General features: G+C 44.2%; 1 protein-coding gene across 3 annotated transcripts in view; it reads left to right on the forward strand.

The window, feature by feature from the left end:
- The first annotated feature begins 6,113 nt into the window (after window positions 1-6,113).
- OSBPL2 (oxysterol binding protein like 2) overlaps window positions 6,114-18,815 on the forward strand; it is a 34,843-nt gene continuing 22,141 nt past the window's right edge. The window contains exons 1-2 of one of the 3 annotated variants that reach the window (XM_057400852.1): window positions 6,114-6,197; window positions 6,946-7,045. The gene's annotated coding sequence lies outside the window, so the exon portion shown is untranslated. Of the gene's footprint in view, window positions 6,198-6,945; window positions 7,046-12,809; window positions 12,961-18,815 lie in introns of those variants that run through there. The other 2 variants (XM_057400853.1, XM_057400854.1) reach the window with 2 other exon arrangements.

Here is an 18,815-nt window from a genome sequence, read left to right on the forward strand (position 1 = left end):
TCCCGGGGATGAGGAATCAGTCAAAACGGGAAAGGAGCCCTGGGCAGGGATGCAGGCAGAGTTTTCTCACTGCTGGAAACCCTTGGAGGCAGCCAGCTGGCAGGGCTCCTTCCTGCCTGCATGCGGGCCCGGATGGCTGGGAATGCCGGTGTTCGTGCTCGGAGCTTGGGAAACGCCGGCACCGCCAACCCAGCCAGGCAGACACCCAGGGGTGAGTTCTGTCTTTACAAAGCTGTGTTTTCACCCGTGGTGAACACCTACCCCCAGCACAGAGCCCTGGGCTGCAGCAGGGCTGTGCTTTGGGTTCAGGACATTGTTTATTTCATGGGGAAACAGGGAAAAAGGGGGACTTTAAACTTCTTTCACCATCAGGGTGAGGGAACTGTTATTTGCCAGCTGCAATTTCACCCAGTCTGCCTTCATCATTAGAGACGTCTAATTTGACATTTAGCTTAGTTAGGGTAAAAAACTGTTCTTTGGCTGTGCCCAGGCTGAATCCACCTTACTTTTCTGTTAGGAAACATACACACAGTAATCAAAATGATTCAAGGTACCTTAATACACAGAGTAATACAGCTCCTTCCTCCACGACAGGGTTCTTTCTGCACTTCTGGTGGCCATTCTTCCACCTAACCACTTGTTTTCTCTCATTTTCTGAAAGAGTTCCCTTGGACAAAAATGATGCTGGACATGTAAGACGACATTGTGAATATTAATGAAGGGGGTTTTTCTTTTCCTTCTGCTCCCAGTTCCTCCTCTGGGCTAAAAGTAAATAGAGTCAGCTGTAGCTGACACAGAAGCTGATGAGGGAGGCACATTAGTTTGTCTGCCTGTCCGGGATTGCTTCTATAGCAGGCTTCAGATCCCTAGCCAAACTTCCCAACTCCATCTGGGACAGGATCTGGGACAGGATCTGATCCTTTTTCTCTTTATTCATGCTCAAATGTCCTATCTGTTTTATGACTTCTTGTGTGTCTCTGTGTGATTTCCTGATGAGACCCTTTTTATACTTGTTTTTAAAACCAATCTGTAAATGAGTATAATTTGGGGAACATTCAGGTGCTAATTTTCAAGCACGGAAGACACAAAATTAACCTGGATCTCGTTTGGATTTGTATATGTGAATTTGTAGTTACTAATTACTTTGTTCTAGTGGTTGCCTAGGGACCGGTGAACAGGACTTTGTTACATTCAGTAGAGGAGACTGTCCCAGCAAGTGATATGTGCATATAAATATTTGCTGGATCAAAGGTGCTAATTTTACAAAGCTGAATTGGTTTGGAACAATCTGTAGTGCATCAGTAAAAAAAAAGCTTAAAGTCTGCTGTACCCACTGGGGTTTGGTTTGGGGCATTTTGGGTTTCTTTTTGCTGGCAACCACAAGTGGTAGGGTTAAAATCCAGGGATTTTATACCAGATTGCAGGGCTGAACTGACCTGAGCCCATTCCCAGAGGCAGTAGATGCTTCAGCTCCGTGCTGCATCATGATGAGGTGGTACCCTGTGTGTGGGGGCAGTTGTCCTCATGCTGTGATCTCTGCCAATCCCGGTGGCTCTTCCTTGTGCTGTGGGGCATGTTGAAGATGTGTCATGAGGAACACTTGGAAAATACCTGTGCATGCCATAGGAAACACTCCTCTGCTGTCTCTTCATCCACAAAACCAGCAAAACGGAGAGGGAATAGGGAAAAACCACATTACTGAATTAATAGTACCTAATTCAGTAAATAACTTAATGAAGTTAATTTACCTAACATCAGTAATACCTTCATATTAGTAGAATAGTAATAGTGGAAACCTGACTTTCTGACTTGGTACGGGGAATATCCAAAGGAAAATATCCCTTTTATTGTGGGCTGTGAGGAGCATCCTCTCACCTGCCTCGTGCACACCCATCCCACCCAGCCGCTTCTGACTGGTGAGATCCTGGAGACAAAGCTAAGTTACCAAGGAAGCACTCAGGTTAAATTCCACTCACACGTCAATTCTGATCTTGCATCAAGAAGTATAATTAGCTTCTATTGACTTAAATTTCCAGAAAGCAAGCGTACAAGCCATTGAGTTAACCTTTGATGTAAGTACTGCCATCCAGAGAGAGAAATTTGGTCTGAAGAGTACAAGGGTAACTTGGATGCTGCCTCCCACGTAGCTAAACCCAGACATTGTAATTAATTCTAACGAAGACGCTCTTGTGGCCAAGCTTGACAGATAAACCTCTATTAGGATATAAAGCATCATTGATTGCCGGCAGATCAACTGGAGGCAGCGTGATTGTTCATGGGCACTGGGAAAAGAGAGCCTTCAGATCTGCTCCTGAAACAGAGGCAGCTGAAGCTCCTGGGTACCCAGCCCTCAGCAGTATCCCACTGTGGTGCTTCCCTATACAAGTGTGTGGGGGATCGAAGCTGTGAGTCAAAGCTGATCTATCCCCATCTTCCCTGCTATGGAGATGCAAGAAAACCATGGATTTTCATCCCAGGGAGGGCGAGACAGGATATGGAAGTGACCTAGTTTCACCCAACTATTTTTATCCTGAGCACAAGCTCCTGCTCATCCCAGCTCAGCTCCAGAAGTGGGATTTTCCAGTGCCAGAAGTCGAATCTGGAATTAGAAGAATTCAGGATTCAGCTGAGGGGAACATTGACACTTTACGAGAAAGCTTGTTTTATAGGCAGCTTTCTGCTCACTGTGGAAAGCCCCTTTGGACACTCAGCACTTGGCTTTGGAGCTTTCCCAACTTGACCAAGTGTATAACTTCATGTTATATTGAAGAAAAGAGGCTCAGATCCTGAGCTACCCCTGGCTGAATGGGTGCAGCTCTCAGGGTAATTATCACTGAAGCAGAGCATACAGGCTGTTGTGTCTTTTCCTTTCCTTGCTGCTACAAAGAACATGCTTATTCAGCCTTTTAACAGACTGGCTATTTCTACTTATTCAGCTTTTGCCATGTTCCTCATTATTTATGGATTCCTTTTTCTCTTGAATTTCTTTTCTTCAAGATTCTGGTTAAAATTCGTGTGGTTTCAGCACTACCATGTTTTTTCACTAAAGTTTTATCAGTGTTAGCAATGTCTGATTTTTTAAATGTCTTTTTTATATTGAAATAATCTATGGGACATGAGTTCTTTCACAATATATTCCCTTTCTTAGAGCGGGCAGCTCAAAATACACAATTGATTTCAGGATGCCTCGCTTTTGAGCTGAGATGGGATAGAGGAGGAAATGTTTATCATTTTGATTGTGGAAGATCTCATAGAATCTTCCACAGAATCAAATCATAGAATCCCAGAGTGGTTTGGGATGAGAGGACCTTAAAGCTCACCCAGCTCCAACCCCTGCCTCGGGCAGGGACACCTTCCACTGGAGCAGCTTGCTCCAAGCCCGTGTCCCACCTGGCCTTGAGCACTGCCAGGGATGGGGCAGCCACAGCTTCTCTGGGCACCCTGTGCCAGCACCTCAGCACCCTCACAGGGAAGAGCTTCTGCCTAAGAGCTCATCTCAGTCTCCCCTTGGCCTGTCCCTACAGGCCCTGGTCCAAAGCCCTTCTCCAGGTTTCTTGTAGGTCCCCTTTAGGTATTGGAAGAGAAGATACTGGAAAACAAGGTCTATTTGGATGTTTCCCATTTTGCAAAGTGGTTCCTGGCTCCCAGGAGTCAGCCCATACATGTTAGGAGTGAAGTAGCTGCCTTGGGCCAGTGGCTCCTTTGGAGAAGGAGAGAAGCAGCATTTGTCTCTGCCCACATACAACTGGTGAAAGACAATCAGTGTTTTTGCTGTGATGTGCCACATTTCCTGCATTATCTCTATCTCTCAGGATCACTGGGGTTCAGTTTTCCATTCGGCCCTTCCTTACTCTGTTGCAATTTGGGTTTTGTAAATCTGCTGCAGCGACAAGGTTTCCTTGGGTTAGTTTTCTAAGCGGGTTGTGTTGCTCCACAGGAGAGAAGCATTGGGGTTTATTACAGGTGGAGCTGATGGTCACACCTCTGCCTAAGACCATTGCTCAATACTTCCCACTGTAAAGCCCCGTTTTAATTGCCTTTAACGTTGCAAAACTCCTGCCAGTGAGGCAAAATTTTCCATGCCAGCTCCTTTAAAAAGTAACTGTTTTATCCCCTCATTGCCAACACAGGAGGGAGAAAAACAGAGAACTATTCTTCTGCCAGTCCAGCCTGGGGTTTTTGTGAGTTTACATTGTTAGGGAGTAGTTCCATAGTATCTAACAAGGGAATAAATTGTCCATGAGCCTTGTTATTGCTAAGCTTGAGCATTTAGCTTGAATGCCCATGAAATGCCTGGGAGAAGGGGTTTTGTGGCAGTCTCAGAATGAACATATCTTCAATTCACACCTGGAAAAGCGGCACAAATTCAATATTCCCTGGTCAGGTAATCAGTGGATTTCTCTTAATGCTTTTGGAGAACTCTTCCAGAGCAGCTCCTTAGTCGTGACAAAGGCCTGTTCAGTCAGAGAATACTTTATATTCATGCTTACTTGTTGGTTGTTGCCTTTGCTTTTAAGCTGTAATAATAAACTCTGTTCTTAATGTTGAGTCTATGACATTGAGCAATCCAGAAGTGGGCTGCTGAATCAGGGCTTACCGGAAAAGAAAGAATCACTTATCCAGGCAAACTGGGAAACTCTTAAAGCCAGATTTGGAATTGTACAGATTATCCTCTACTCCCAAAGATTTGTATTCCCTAAAGATGAGTGTAATGACACCTGCCTTGCAACCTGGGAATGGGTGAATGCAGGGGTGAAACACGGGGGGTAGAAAGGCTGGAACCAGAGGGACCAACAGACACCCTCAGAGCCAGTCAGAGGCACAGGCTGACACCCATAGAAGCTGTGGCTCCCCCATCCCTGGCAGTGTTCAAGGCCAGGTTGGACACAGGCGCTTGGAGCAAGCTGCTCTAGTGGAAGGTGTCCCTGCCTGTGGCAGGGGTTGGAGCTGGAGGAGCTTTAAGGTCCCTTCCAACACAAACAGGCTGGGATATTATGATTTTATTGTATGACTCTAAGCTTTCAGGTGTGAAAAGGGAAGGATGGAGACATTTCAATGGAAAAAGAGTTTCAGTTCTCTGGTCACGGAGGAAGCTGCAGTGTCTGTGCTCAGAAAGGCAATGGTAAATCAAACGAGCAGAACGGGTGTTATCCGGGAGAAATGAGTCAAATAGGTTTTAAACTCCTGACTCACAGTTCTTACACTCGCATCAGCATCTACAAATCCTCTCGGTTGCTTTAGCGTGCCAGTAATCACCGTCAAGGGGGTTGTTACGAACTTGCCTCCAGTTACCTGTTGTGTACCAACAAGTGCAAGTTCAGGGTGAGGCAAATCACAGCACCTGCCCGGTTCTGCTTGGGAACAGCTCCAATCAGCCCATGGCTTTGGTGACCTTGTGGGACTTCCAGATGTCCATTAACCTGCTCACATCCATCAACGTGCTCAGAGCAGCAGCTGGGCAGGGAGGATGTCACTGGGGTGAATGCATGGCCTGGAAACCCAGCTGTGGTGTTGTGTGACCCACGGGTGACCACTGATGTACCTCAAAGCGCTAGAATGTGATGGAAAAAACCCACAACAGTGGAATAAACCCACAAAAGTGGTTAAAATCCTACTGGAGCACAGCAAAACACTGCACACACCAGCACGGGCATAGCGCGACATTGAGAGACGGGAGTACAGCCACCCTTTTACACCTTATTAATAAAGACACTTTGTTCTACGCAGTCGTGGTGAGCCGAGCTCACTCTCTGCAGTTCGCTGATGGTACAAACGTCCCACAAAGCACAACGGCCGATAACGTCTCCAGCATCACCGTGTGCGTTTGCATGACAGAAGCTGCACCGTCCCCTCCGAAACGCGCCCGGTCCAGCGTCCCAGCGCCGCGGGGAATGCCGGTACCGCTGTCATCTGCATAGACCCGCCCCCTCCGCCGCGCCATTGGCCAGCAGTCTCCCCAGCAGTGGTGCGGCCCGGGGCTGTGAGGCGCGGCGCTTCATTAGCATTCGCCCCGCCTCCGGGCAGGTGAAAGGGGAAGCTGATTCGTCTCTTCGTCAGCCGGCGGGCGCGGCTGCGCTCTGCGATTGGCGGAGAGGCGCATCACTCCGCCGCGGCGAGGACCGTACTTCCGCCTCGGTGTCAGCGGTGCTGGGGTGGGAGGGTGTTGTGGCGGGGCCGTCGCGGGAGCGCGGTGTCAGGTAATGCCGCCGGGCCCGGCCCGGCCCGGCCCTCGGGGGGCTCCGCGCTGCCGCGGCGCTGCCCACCCTGAGAGAGGGGCGGCAGCGCCGCCCCCAGCCCCGCCCGGGCCCGGCGCGGCCCAGCCCAGCGGGGCTGGGGGTCCACTCACCGGTGGGCCGCGGGCGGCTCTCCTCAGCGCCGCGGGCTGCCCGCTCGGTCCGGCCCGGTGGAGCGAGGCGAGGCGCTGGCGGTCACCGGGCCAGGGTAACGCGGCTGCCTCAGCGCTTCGCGCCCGTACCCGGTAGAAGCGGGATCCTTGGCCCGTTCGCTCTTCCTCCGGGCCGGGTCGTAGGCCCGTGCGGCTGAGTCGGTAGCGGGTTGGATCCAGAGAACCTTCCCTCAGCCGTGGCGGGACCCCGGGCTGAGTGGCAGATCCACTGTGTTAGCCGTGGGGCCGGGCAGGGGGAGGCAGCGGGGCCGAAGGACGGTGCGAAGCGCGGGCTGCAGGGCAGCGGGGCTCTGGCAGCACCGGCGGAGGGATAGTTCTCGTTTCTTGTGTCCTCCTGATGCCTTTTGGAGCTGAGTGGTTTGGCGGAGGAGCCTGTGACACGCGGTTCCCCAGATAGATGCGTTGAGCTCAGCTTCAGCACCGTGCAGGAGCCTCAAGGGGCCTTTAAGGCCACAGCTGAAGCACAGCGAGCAGCCAGGGTTTATTAGAGTTTGGGTTATTTTTGTTCTTCAGTTACCTACTCAATGTTTCTCTTACAGAGCTCCTGAAAGGGAGACAAGCAAGATGGGGAAAATAGCAGGAAAAAGGCTTTTTTTTTTTTAAATAACATGCCACCAGAACTTCTGCATGGTAACAAAGGTATACGTTATGTTGCCATTTATTTAATTGGGGTATTAATTATGTTTGTGCTGTGTGTTTGGATTCAGGGCTCCTCCTGGAAGTGGTTTGTTACTCCGCAGCACTTGCTGGGCTGAGTTTAACATGGGGGTTCAAAATCACTTCTGTTTTTTATCTGCCATGGCCTCCTGTTTCCCCTCAGAAGCATCTGTGAGAGCATGATACTGCTTTCATTTACTTTGGATTTTCTCTATTAAAATACATAGCCTTCATTTAAGATTTCAAAGAGTAGAACGGAGACATGGGCCTGCAGTGGAGATGAGCATTACTGTGCCACTCTTTCTTAAAGCTTATGCATGCAAGAGAAATCTGCTCCATCCCAACTTCATCTTCCAAAGTTCTATAACTCCAGTTGACATCTGGGGGCAAGCACATATATATCGTATTAACTAACTTTATACCAGTGTGCTCTGGGACTTGTGAAACCTCAGGGCAAGTTCTGGAAGCAGTGACTTGGGTAACTTCCAAACGTACAGCGCTGCACCGTGGGATGAAGTAGGAGAACTGGCTAAACGAGCGCAGAAGCAAGAAGTTGTGAGCAGTGACTTTCCCCTGAGTAACCCTCTGGGTTTTCAGTCCCTGTAAACAGAACTTTCCTTAAAATAGTTGTCAGCTCATGCAAATGTTTGACCACGTGGTAGAAAGTTGAGGGCAATCGAGGGTAAAAATCAGGAGTGGTTCGTAATGGTGCTTTCCTGAACCAAGAGCACCTTGTAATGAACTTGTCACTTCAGGGAGTGCTCCAAAGGAAACACTGAGACATCTGCTGTCCAGGAATGAGCATCCCATTTTCCTCCGAAACTACTCAGCCCTGCTAAGATGATCTTATAAACAGAAGATGCACTTTCAAGGTATAAAAATGATGATTAGACAACAAACTCTGTGCCTGTGAGTAGCTGAAGACTAGAGAGGTTAGAGGCATCAGTTGTTGCAGTACTGAAAAGCAGTGTGGTGCATGGAGTTCTTTGGTTGCTAACACCTATGCAGATGTACCTGGTTTGGTAGCTGAGAAGAGAGGATGATTTTCACTGTTGGATGGTTTCTTGAAATCAATTTTAATTCTTACTGCTTTCTACAGTGTGTGCTTGCTTAAGCTGAAAGGTTTTATGATTGAAACTGTCATTTCTTTAAGCCTTTCTTCTTGTGAATTCTGTCCTGTGAACTTCACACATGCTGACCTAGAACAAAGGTGGAGAGCTTAGCTTTCTGTTAGTGCTGGCTGGAACACAGGCCAGTCAGGCTTTTGTGCTTTGATAAGGCTGTGTTTTTAAATCACTGTTTGTATTGCCAGTCAGGTGATTTATTGCTGCTGTTGTTTGAAAGTGAGGTTCATATGCAGGTAAACTGAGGTTTGGAGCAGATAATTCATTAGGTTTTGTATTTGAAGTAACTTGTCCTTGAACAATGCAATGTTACATCATGCTGCTTGGTAACTAGAACTTCTGTTCACAAGCTGGCATTGATTTTGTCACCTGAGTCATGAAGATGTAAGAAATGTCTGTATTTGGCACTAATAGGATGTTTTAACGTGCTCAGTGTTCAGTCTGTTCACTGTGAAATAACTAAGCGCTTGCTTTTCTTACCTTATGTGGAAGAAATGCACAAAATCAGGTGTGCAAAGAATGTGTTAAACATGGAGTGCTCAACATCTTGAATGGTTTTGCAGAGGTTGTGTAACTCGTCACAGGGACATCGTCACCAAAGTTGGAAAGCGAGAGCAATGAGCAAGTTGGTCACCTTGTGTCTGCCAGATACGGGACTGTGATGTTTCCTGTTGCAAGAAATATGTATTGTATGGATTCTGTAGATATATAGACACTGTAGAATTTGGAATTAAAGTATATATTATTTCAATCCTTGAACCCCTAATATTTACAATGGAGAAGACTGTATGGTGATAGTGATTTACTTTGTATTCTTAAATGCTTGTAACAGCAAGTTGCATGAGAGCAGTGAGTGAATAGAACATGTCAAATGTGACATACCATTACTTTCAGTGGTTCTCTTCAACAACTTCATTCACTGCACAAAGATAATGTCTTAATTTTCAAGGTTAATAAGTTACAAGAATAGACCAAACTTACTTAAACTTGTTTTATTTTCTTTTAAATACAGTTACAATTGGAAATCCATTCACCAGTCTAGACAGATCCTTTAGATTATTTCAGTATGTTTAATTATGCACATAATTTAATGAGACGGACTCTTGGTAAATTACAGAAGCTCTTCATGCAGGAAATGCAGGAGGCTGGACAGTGTTGTCTTCCCATGGTGGTTTATGAATGTGGTGGGAGCAGGCACAAAAGGTGAATTGTTCCTGCAGCTGCAGAAATACATCTGGACCTTTTAATCTTGTCCCTCTTGGTTTCATGATCCCAAACTTAAACTGTATATTGCTCTATGGGACATGTAACCTCTGTGGTTGACATGAAACTGAATGGAAATCTTGGTCTGTGGCATTTCTGTTTGAGTTCAGTTCCTTTCCTGTGCTCTTGAGTTGGTAAGGTTGTGGCTGCTGGGAGGGAAAGAACCTCTGGGGTACTACAAAGAAGGCTGCATGCTTATGATACTTGTCAAGAAGCATGTCTTCATGAATGGATAACTTCATTATCTTTTTGCTAGCATTATTTCTACTCTTCAGAGTAATTTTGCTTTAGGACTCCCAAAAGAATTTGTTAATAGATTTCACTGGGGTTTGGTTCTGGTGATAGTTTCAAAGTAATAATGATACGAGGAGAGTTTAAATTTGGAGGTGTCTATGGTTCATGTCACTCACTTCAGACCTAACCAGCTGCAGGCACTGAGGTGGAGTCCTGATGTGCCCATGGACTGAGTGAGAATGAGAATCCTTCCAATAACTCTCAGTTACGAAGCCTGTACGTGTTGAGGCTGCAGAGAGGCTGGCTCATCAGCCTGTTTGTAACGGGCCATTAGCAGTGTGTTTGTTGAGGGGATGAAATTAGAACCTTGTTAGAAGGGCAAAACCTCTCCCCCTTGTATGTTCTCTCTAGATTTTGCACATCAGTTGTGTTGAACAGTTGTTTAATAGCGAAACAAAAAGCTATGCATCTTTAGAGATGCAAATAACTTTATTTACATGGTCTTATTTTGTTTTAAACAGAGTTCTAAGTGCTGTGCAGCTGTTTTATTATCTGAGTTAATGTTACTCAGGCAGATAGCTGTGTGGATTCTTCATTAAAAAACTATTTGGATATATTTGTCCTGTTTTCAGAAGTCAAAAGTTTATTGAAATATTTATGTATATATACTGACAACAGCAAACATAGTAACACCCTTACACTGGAATCCATTGCGTATCTACTATAAATGTAGCTTTAAAGGGAATTCAACCACAGTAAAAACTCTTTCTAAAGCTTTTTTTAACTTGTGGTACCATCTTTAAACTCTCTAACAAACAATGTGCCAGCTGTGTGCATGTGCTGCAGAGCGTCAGTGTGTGAGGAATCAGTGGTAGGCATAAAAATACGGTTTCTTCTGCCTTAGGGCTTTACACTGGGTTAGTCAAGTGTTGTCCTCCTGCTTCATTTGCAATAGGACTGCTGCCATAATAGTTTAAGAGTCTCCATAAAAATGATTTGTAAGATACCTTGTAAAGAATAAATGTGAAATTACACATGCCTGGAGAAAATGGGGCCACAGAGACAGAGCTTTAACAGTGCCTCTGAGTAAGAAGATCTATAAACTTAAAACTGTACCTGTTTTTACCATTCTAGGGGTTTTCTCCACTGATGTTACATGCTGTAATTTTCTCCAGTGATCAATTTGTAAGGTGGTTATATTATGATGGGAGAGATTCAAGCATACTTAATTTCACCTTCAAAGGAAGTTTTGGTTCAAAGAGAAGTGTTCATAAATGGTTAATTAGACATGTACTGACACTTGAGTCCAAAGCCACTGTGCTTGGAGTTATTGATTACTTCCCACCATGTCACTTAGAAATAAGATAAAACAAATCCTCAGGTAGCTGCTAAGAGTCAGAGGTTTTACAATGCAGTATTGAATTACTGATTTTCGTGACAGTGTGGTTAGAAATGAGCTGGTTTATCAGTCGTGATCAAGCCTCACATCATGCATCATGTGGAGCAGGTATGTAAACCAGAATTTAGTGATCTTTTACTGTTGTGGGCAATGAAATCGTTCCCAAGGGAAGGCTACAAAGTCTGAAGAATGCTACAGCAGATGCTGTCAGGTGGAAAAATGTCTCAAATATTCATGGAATGTTAAAAAAGGAGCATATTTGCAGAATTCTGTGGGGATTTTAGTGGATTGTTTTGCATCAGAAAATATGAATCTGCTGGAATCAAGTTTTCTTGGTCTGTTTGTTTGCTAGGTTGGGTATTAGTTCTGTGAGGCAGTGTCCTTAGCTATGGAATTTTTGGCTGCAGTGAGGCTGGAGTTAGCCATTGGTTCTGTAGGTATCTGAGCACTAAACTATGGGGGTATCTTCTCTCCAGTTTCATTTTGACAGCTTTTATCTTCAATAAATAGTTCTTCTGATAGCAGCACTGTAGCTCTGTGCTGGGGGCAGCACTCAGAGTGTGGGACAAGTATTGTGGTTCTGGTGCAGAAACACATTCTGTTGCCTGAACTCAGTTGCAGACCAGACTCTGAGTGTTTCAGTTGGCTCTAATTCTTGTGAAGCATCACCAAAAATCTGTATTCCTGAGAGAATAGAATGTGATTCTTCCTACCAGAAATCTGTTTGTTCAGAGCTAAGTTTTCAGATGCTCAGTTTGCTGCCACTATTGCTGTTAAGTGCTTTAAAAAGGTCAGCAAAACTATCAGCTTAGGATGCTTTGCTGCTTTGCTTCTGGGGTGGATAGACCCACATAGCTCCCCCCCGCCCCGTGGGATGTGGGAGAGAATTCAAAGGGCAAAAGCAAGGAAATCTAGGGGAAGAGGCAATGACACTTAAAGGAAGGGAAAGAAGCCAAACAGAATAAAGAAAAACAACAGAAGCAAAAGCATTTGCATCTTGGTGGGAGATGCTGTTACTTTCAAATGCTGGAATAAGAAACAAATCTAACTTGGTAAATAAAATCCGCTTCTGGATTCTGCCATTTGTGTAGCTGTTCTCTGGCTGAAGAGACTTTAAGTGCATAATAATTACAGCAGGTACCTGGACTGCCAATTAAATTGACTTCTTGGCTAATTTTTATAGATGTTTTAGCTCCAGTGTAACCTAATTTCATGGGTCTGTTAAGATTCATCCTTGCTGCAGCTTTCATTCAGAGATGAAACACTGCAGTTTGATGCTTTCAGGAGATGTGTATGGAGCAAAACCCACATGAATATTTATCTTGTAGTTCAAGCTATTTATTTCTATCCCTTGAAGTACTGCAGCTATGTTTTATTTCAGCTGGCAACCCAAGAGAACATGGGCTTGGCTCTTATTCCACCAGTCATGCTGTAGACTGTTGGGTTGTTTCATTTTCCTTATTGTTTTTGATGTTAATGTGAAGGGTGGGTATATTTGATCCTCTACTGGCTCTTTTGGAGTCCTTTTCTGCTCAGAAGCTGCATCCTGAACGCAGGAAATGAAGCTAATGAAAATGCTGCTTTTTATTAACATTTTTTTAGGTGGATTAAACAGGGCATGGTGTGAATTTTCCTTTGTATGGAGCTACTTTCAATCCTGTCAATGCTATTTCTATTTTATTTTGTTTTCTTGCTTGCAGGTGTTCTCCCTTCAAGTGAATAAACTGAATTTGGTTTAAAACCTGCTGTGAAAGTGCACATCCAACAAAACCTTGTTAGGCCTGTTAAAAAGCTGAGGAATGTGCTGCTTCATCAGTTCTTTGGTGGCACTGTAATTCCAGTGCATTGACCTTCCAACACCTTTACTGCTCATGCTGGTGAATGTCTGTGCTTATTTTCATGACTGCTTACTGTTTCTGATCTTGGACTTAACTTCTCCTTGATCTCACAAGTAGAGTGTCTGTATAATGAATGTGACCTAGTGGTTTATAGATGGCTCTTGGAGCTAGAACATGCTTTCAGAGCACAAAATCCAGGATTTATAAAGGAGCAGGATAGTGTTGACAAACAGTGGCTTTCCAGAATTGCTGCATGATGTGAAATTTCAGCTGCTGGAGGAATAAAACACTGCAGCTATAGTCAGTCAGCCAGCCAGCCATCAAAATGGAGCTTGCTGAGCAGCATTCCAGTCAAATAAGCTGCTCCAGCTATAAATGCTTACCTCTCTATGGAAATGGTTCTTTTGAGGAGCAACTTTTGGTTAACCAGTTGGGTCTTTGTGGAGGATCGACATAGAAGAACAAGTCAGTATGGAGTAACTAGTTATGTTGAATTAACCAAGTCATAGTAATTGCATGTTTGAGCTCATACAGGTTGTTTTGAACAGGTACTCATGTTTGGGGTACTTTAATTGTAAGTTCTGAAGATCCCAGGGTCTTGGAGATACAGAAATTAGCTGTTAATTTTTAACGTTGAAGATGGGATTGGAGAAGGAGCAAGCATGCATGGTGGCGTTAGGTTAGCATAGGAAATTACAACTTTTAGTACTTGATAAAGCTGTAAGCAAATGCAGGCATGTTATGGACAGCCATTCTAGGTCATCTCTGCAGCCTCATCTGGTGGGGAGAGAACAGGTACACATAGATGCTCGCATGCAGATCACAGAACACATTGATACCTTTTAAAGTGATTTGCAGAGTCTTGCACTTTTGTTGTCCTGGTTTTAAAAATAAATTCAAGTGGGTGGAAATGGTTTAAAATAGGTGGAATGTGCAGAGTCTGGAACTGATCTTACTGACACTGGATCTCTGGAAAAGAGTTCCATGTGCCTTTTGCTGAAGGGGACTGTGAGCTTGTACCTGACCCTCCAACCTGCATAGAGGTAAGCTTTGGAAAGCAAAGCCTGTTACCAGAAGAGGTGACGCATCACCTGATACCTGTCCCCGTTGTGTTCAATGCAGTGCTTGACACAACACTTTGTTTGACATATTCATAACCAGGTGACTGGCAGCTACAGTATGACTTTGTTCTTCCTTCATCATGGGACTGTGGTGTAGGTGGTAGGAATAGTTACACTCTGCATTGAGGATGTGAAGATCACTGACAGAAGCATGTTATCTCCTGAGGGTGAGCATCTTGGGATCTGCCTTGGTATGTTTTGTGACCATTGGTGTGCTGTGTGTGTTTAGGGACAGCCCTTTCTGTTTGTTCTCTCTATCTGTAGCAAATGTACCTCTGGAAAGCTGTATGTCAGTCTTAGTAATTCCTCCTTGCTGCAGAACCTGTTTCAAGGTGTGCTATGGATGCAGTGCAGGTTTTCATTGTGTTCCTGCAGTATTCATTACAGCTGCGTTCTTTGTTTTGTCCTTTGCAAAACATCCCCATGTCCTTTAAGGAGAGGACTGTCCATGGTCATCAGTCATACAGGAATGTGTGAACCTTTTCCGGTAAATTATGGGAATTTAAAGGAGTTTTAATGAGTAACCCACTTTTGATTAGTTGTATAGCACTAGGGAGACCTTTTAATAACAAAAGTGCAAGACAGACTTCTTGCCTGTGTCAGTAGTAGTTACTTGTATTTCCATCCCTTACCTGTTCAGGCTTTGGGGTTCTTGTTTGGTACAACACTGCGTTTTTATTGCAGCATTGCTATCTGCATTTCTGAGTTGTGCTAGTGGAAAGCATAATGTCTTGTTTAACCCGTTTGTGGATGGTTTTATATCACGAAGGTGCAAAGCTTGTTTCAGAGGAACCAAAGGTAGTCCTTTGAATAGATGATACCAGAAGCTTTTACAAGTTTTTCACTTCAAATTCTCTTGCTGGTCTGGTTTTGTATATTGGAGGCATTGGCATGAAAATAAGCAAAATGACTAGAAAAACTGGGTTCTGCCCAAATAACTTGTTCAAGACTCGCTTCAGTAAGCTCTGTTCAGCGTTGTTCTTTTCTGTTAATTGCTTTGCCACTCACTTTAAAATTTATTTCCAAGAGCAAAATCATATTGTGAATATTCTGGGCAGCCAAACACAGAGTTTCTCAGGGCAAAATATAAGAGAATAGAGCCTGCAGTATAGATTTACCAGCCGACATTGAAGTTGGACTCTTGTGATGGGTATTAGACGGATTTGATGTTTTTATCTGTTGTCTTTCAGCTTGAGCTTCAAAACTAGCATCTTTCCTGTAGGAGATCAAGCTATTACAAAAATAAACCCAGATATGGCAGTTTGAATCCATGCACACAAATCCTGTAACAAATCCAATTAGTATATACCAATGCCTAGCCTTCAAATCTGAGGAAAGAGATGAGCTTTGTTGCTTATCTTGTAAACCACAAAATCTGGGCTGCTTGTAGCCAGTGCTGTGTTGTCATCCTTAAACTGTGAATTTCCAGTTCTCTTACGAGGCCTCCATTTGCAGCTTTTTCCTGTTATTTGTTAAATGGTTTCTCTAAAGTCTCTCTTTGCCATCAGTGACAATACAGCTGATGGCAGCTGGTCCTAAGCTCCTGAAGGCACCCTTCCTTGAAAGGCAATTTTGGTAAGAGCTGTTAACTGCAATTGCCAGTGTGTAAGTGAGTTTTTCTGGGTACATCATGGACATGGGGAGGAAATGCAGATTACAAATGCTGAATATGAAGCAAACAGGATGTTTTCGTCTTCTGGCATTTCAGCCTAATTGAGAGTAACTTTTTGCTGTTCCTCTTAGCAAGAGGAAAGGACTTAATCCGTGCTTTTTGGCTCATGAAAGCTAAACGCTGTTATTGTGTCTTCAGCTACATGCAAATTCACAGTAACTTCTAAATAAAAGAACTGAATGTAAAAGAAGTGATCTGAGTGTTACGTTATTCCTAGTGTAACTGATGCAAAATATATTACTTTGTCCTTTTACAAGTGCTTCTAGCATCTTAGGACAATTTGTGATTGTTATTTAAAGTGACCTCCATGATTATTTTGTAATTTAGGTAATGGTTACAAAGCTTGTATATAACTTACAGGGATATGACTGAACTTTCAAATAGAATGAGCTTAAATTGTGGTGTGAGGTGCCTATCAGGAGAGCACAGGGTAACTCTGGCGTTCAGTTAACTCAAGTCTTTGATTCTAGTTCCTCCATTTGTACTTGTGTTTTCAGAGGAAAGCTTCATTGCCTTTGTAGTGCAACTGCATTCTGTGGGATGTAGTTCCGCTTCACAAGGCCTTTTGTAATGCAGCTATTAGCGTGCAGGAGAGGGGAGCAGAGAAGCTGGTCTTCATCTTTGTGACCTGGTTTACTCCAAGGCTCTTAATAATAACTGGCAATCTTTTAAATCATACTTTTTATGTCTTAGTGCCTTCTATACAAAACTACAGCATACCAGAGCTGCTGTTACAAAGCATCTCTGGAGCTTGCAAGCTGATATGCGAGGTGGCTGTGTTTGGGTAGGGAGCCTGAGGACTTGTGCTCTTTGCATTTGAACTGAGCCTGAGCAGGGGTGGATTTTGAACTAGCTCCTTTTTATGTGTTGCAGGTACATACAAGGCTGTTTCAGACCAGAATCCCATTGCATGAGCTGTGTGCAGCAATAGGCTAGTCCTGCTGCAGGAGCTTCAATAAAAAGGGAAGAGGCAAGAAAACATGGTGAAAGTGAGGGAATTGTAGCACTGGTCATGAGAGGGCAGTGTCTTGTGTGAAATCAAGTTTCCTTCTGGAATTATTGGCTGCTCTCTTGCTAAAAGGATGCAGTATTTGCAGCCAGTTGAAACCTGAAGCGTCTTGCATCTTTGAATAGAATCATAGAATGGTTTGGGTTGGAAAGGACCTTAAGATCATCCAGTTCCAACCCCCCTGCCTCACCACCCTAACAGGAAAGAACTTCTTCCTTATATCCAATCTAAACTTCCCCTGTTTAAGTTTTAACCCGTTACCTCTTGTCCTATCACTACAGTCCCTAATAAAGAGTCCTTCCCCAGCATCTCTATAACCCCCTTCAGATACTGGAAGGCTGCTATGAGGTCTCCATGCAGCCTTCTCTTCTCCAGGCTGAACAGCCCCAACTTTCTCAGCCTGTCTTCAAAGATACAGTACCTTGGAGGATTAAGGAAGCCTTCTAATGTAAACTTCATTTTTGGCAAAGGAGTGGATTCATTCCAGTGCACTGATAATTGCTTCTGGGGTCAGCAGTTGTCCTGAGAGGTTCCTGTTTCTTGTTGCAATAGTATTCTTTGGATTCCCTCTTTCCTCCCCTGCTATAAAGGTTTACATAGTTGCATCCTCAAGGACAGATTTTCTGCAATGATAGGACATATTTGGAGACCTTGGAAGAGAGACTTCCAGATAATATTGCTGGTAGGGCTGGGAAGTTTGGAGAAACTCCAAGGCTGACAGCAGCTTTGGTATGAACAAGCATTTTTCTTATAGAGTCAGGGACTGGCTTCTGCTGGGCAAGATAACACAAGGATAGGTGCACTGACTTGTACTTCCAGTACAGATTTAGAATGATGTTATCAGTTCTGCTGTTCAGTTCACCCAGATACGTGAGCTAGCTGCTGCTCTGGAGCCAACTGTTGTTAAGAGGATTTCTCCCTTTCACATCTGGCTTGTTAATGTTTCGAGCTGTTGCATCCTGGCCTAGAAGAGTGCAGCACTTTGGCAAAAGGAAGTCAGAAACTTGTGGCTGATGAGCAAGAAAGTTGAAGGTTTAAAGGTCTCTGACTGGAGAACAGCACAGGAAAAAGGAAGGAAACTATCATCCAGCTGAGAGCAATTGCAACAGCGCTGCAGCAACAGTCAAGAAAAGCAGATGCATAAAGTTTTGTCCTTGTGGAGATGAGGACTTGTAAATAAGAAATTGTTGAAGCTCAGATACTCACTATGGTGCCGAGGTTGATATAAAATCCTGTAGTGGCAGGGAAGTAGGGAGTTCCCAAGGGAAAAGCGGCAAACTGAAATGCCCTGTCTTGACAGACGTAGGCGAATGCTACATTCATTGACTTGGATATCTGAGTTCCAAAATGGGCTATTTTAGTTCCTCCTCCTGAATGGAGAATTGGAAGGAATGTATATGTGTGAGGCATTCAAAAAGCTTTTGTTCTGGGCAGTGAGGTAAAAAGACTTGAAACACAGGAGGAATTGTACAGTTCAGTATCTTACAGAGAGGAGGAAGGAATTGGCTTCAAACATGATGAGCTCTTCTACTAGGTGTAGAGTGTGCTTCTGGCTTTGTTTCTCTTGACTGGAATGCAATTGTGCAAGTTATAATTACTCTGGAAAAATTACTGTCACAAAAGCAGTGGGATCTTCAAGGGTCATAAAAAATTGAGGCTGACAGATTGAGGTTGTTTGGGAGGAGATATTGATAGCATTGCCATGCTGTCGTTTATCATCGTGCACTTGGCTTGTCATTGGTACCTGGTGAACATTGAAAGTGTGGAAACTAGATTTCCTCGTTATTCTCCTTAGACTAAAATTGGGTGAAGTAAAAATGTTTGTTACACCATTGCCAGCCATCTGGAAAAAATCTCCTGTAGTCTGTCCATAAAGCTGGAATGCTTCATCAATCTGTAAGTTACTTGCAGTTTGCTTGGTTTCACTGAGGAAATCTGTTGTTTCTTTACACTCTCCCTCTAAAGAGGAACATCTCCAGTTGTCTCAAGGATTCGCAGCAGTAGCCTGACAAAGCTTCTGTGATGGTCACTGGCTGCTGATTGCATTATGTACAGTGAGGCCCAGTGTTTCTATGCAACATTGAGATTCCGA

This window comes from Pezoporus wallicus, unplaced genomic scaffold (assembly GCF_028554395.1).
Source record: "Pezoporus wallicus isolate ANWC-B61680 ecotype Strahan unplaced genomic scaffold, APGP_CSIRO_Pwel_v1 contig_11133, whole genome shotgun sequence".
NCBI lineage: Eukaryota > Metazoa > Chordata > Aves > Psittaciformes > Psittacidae > Pezoporus > Pezoporus wallicus.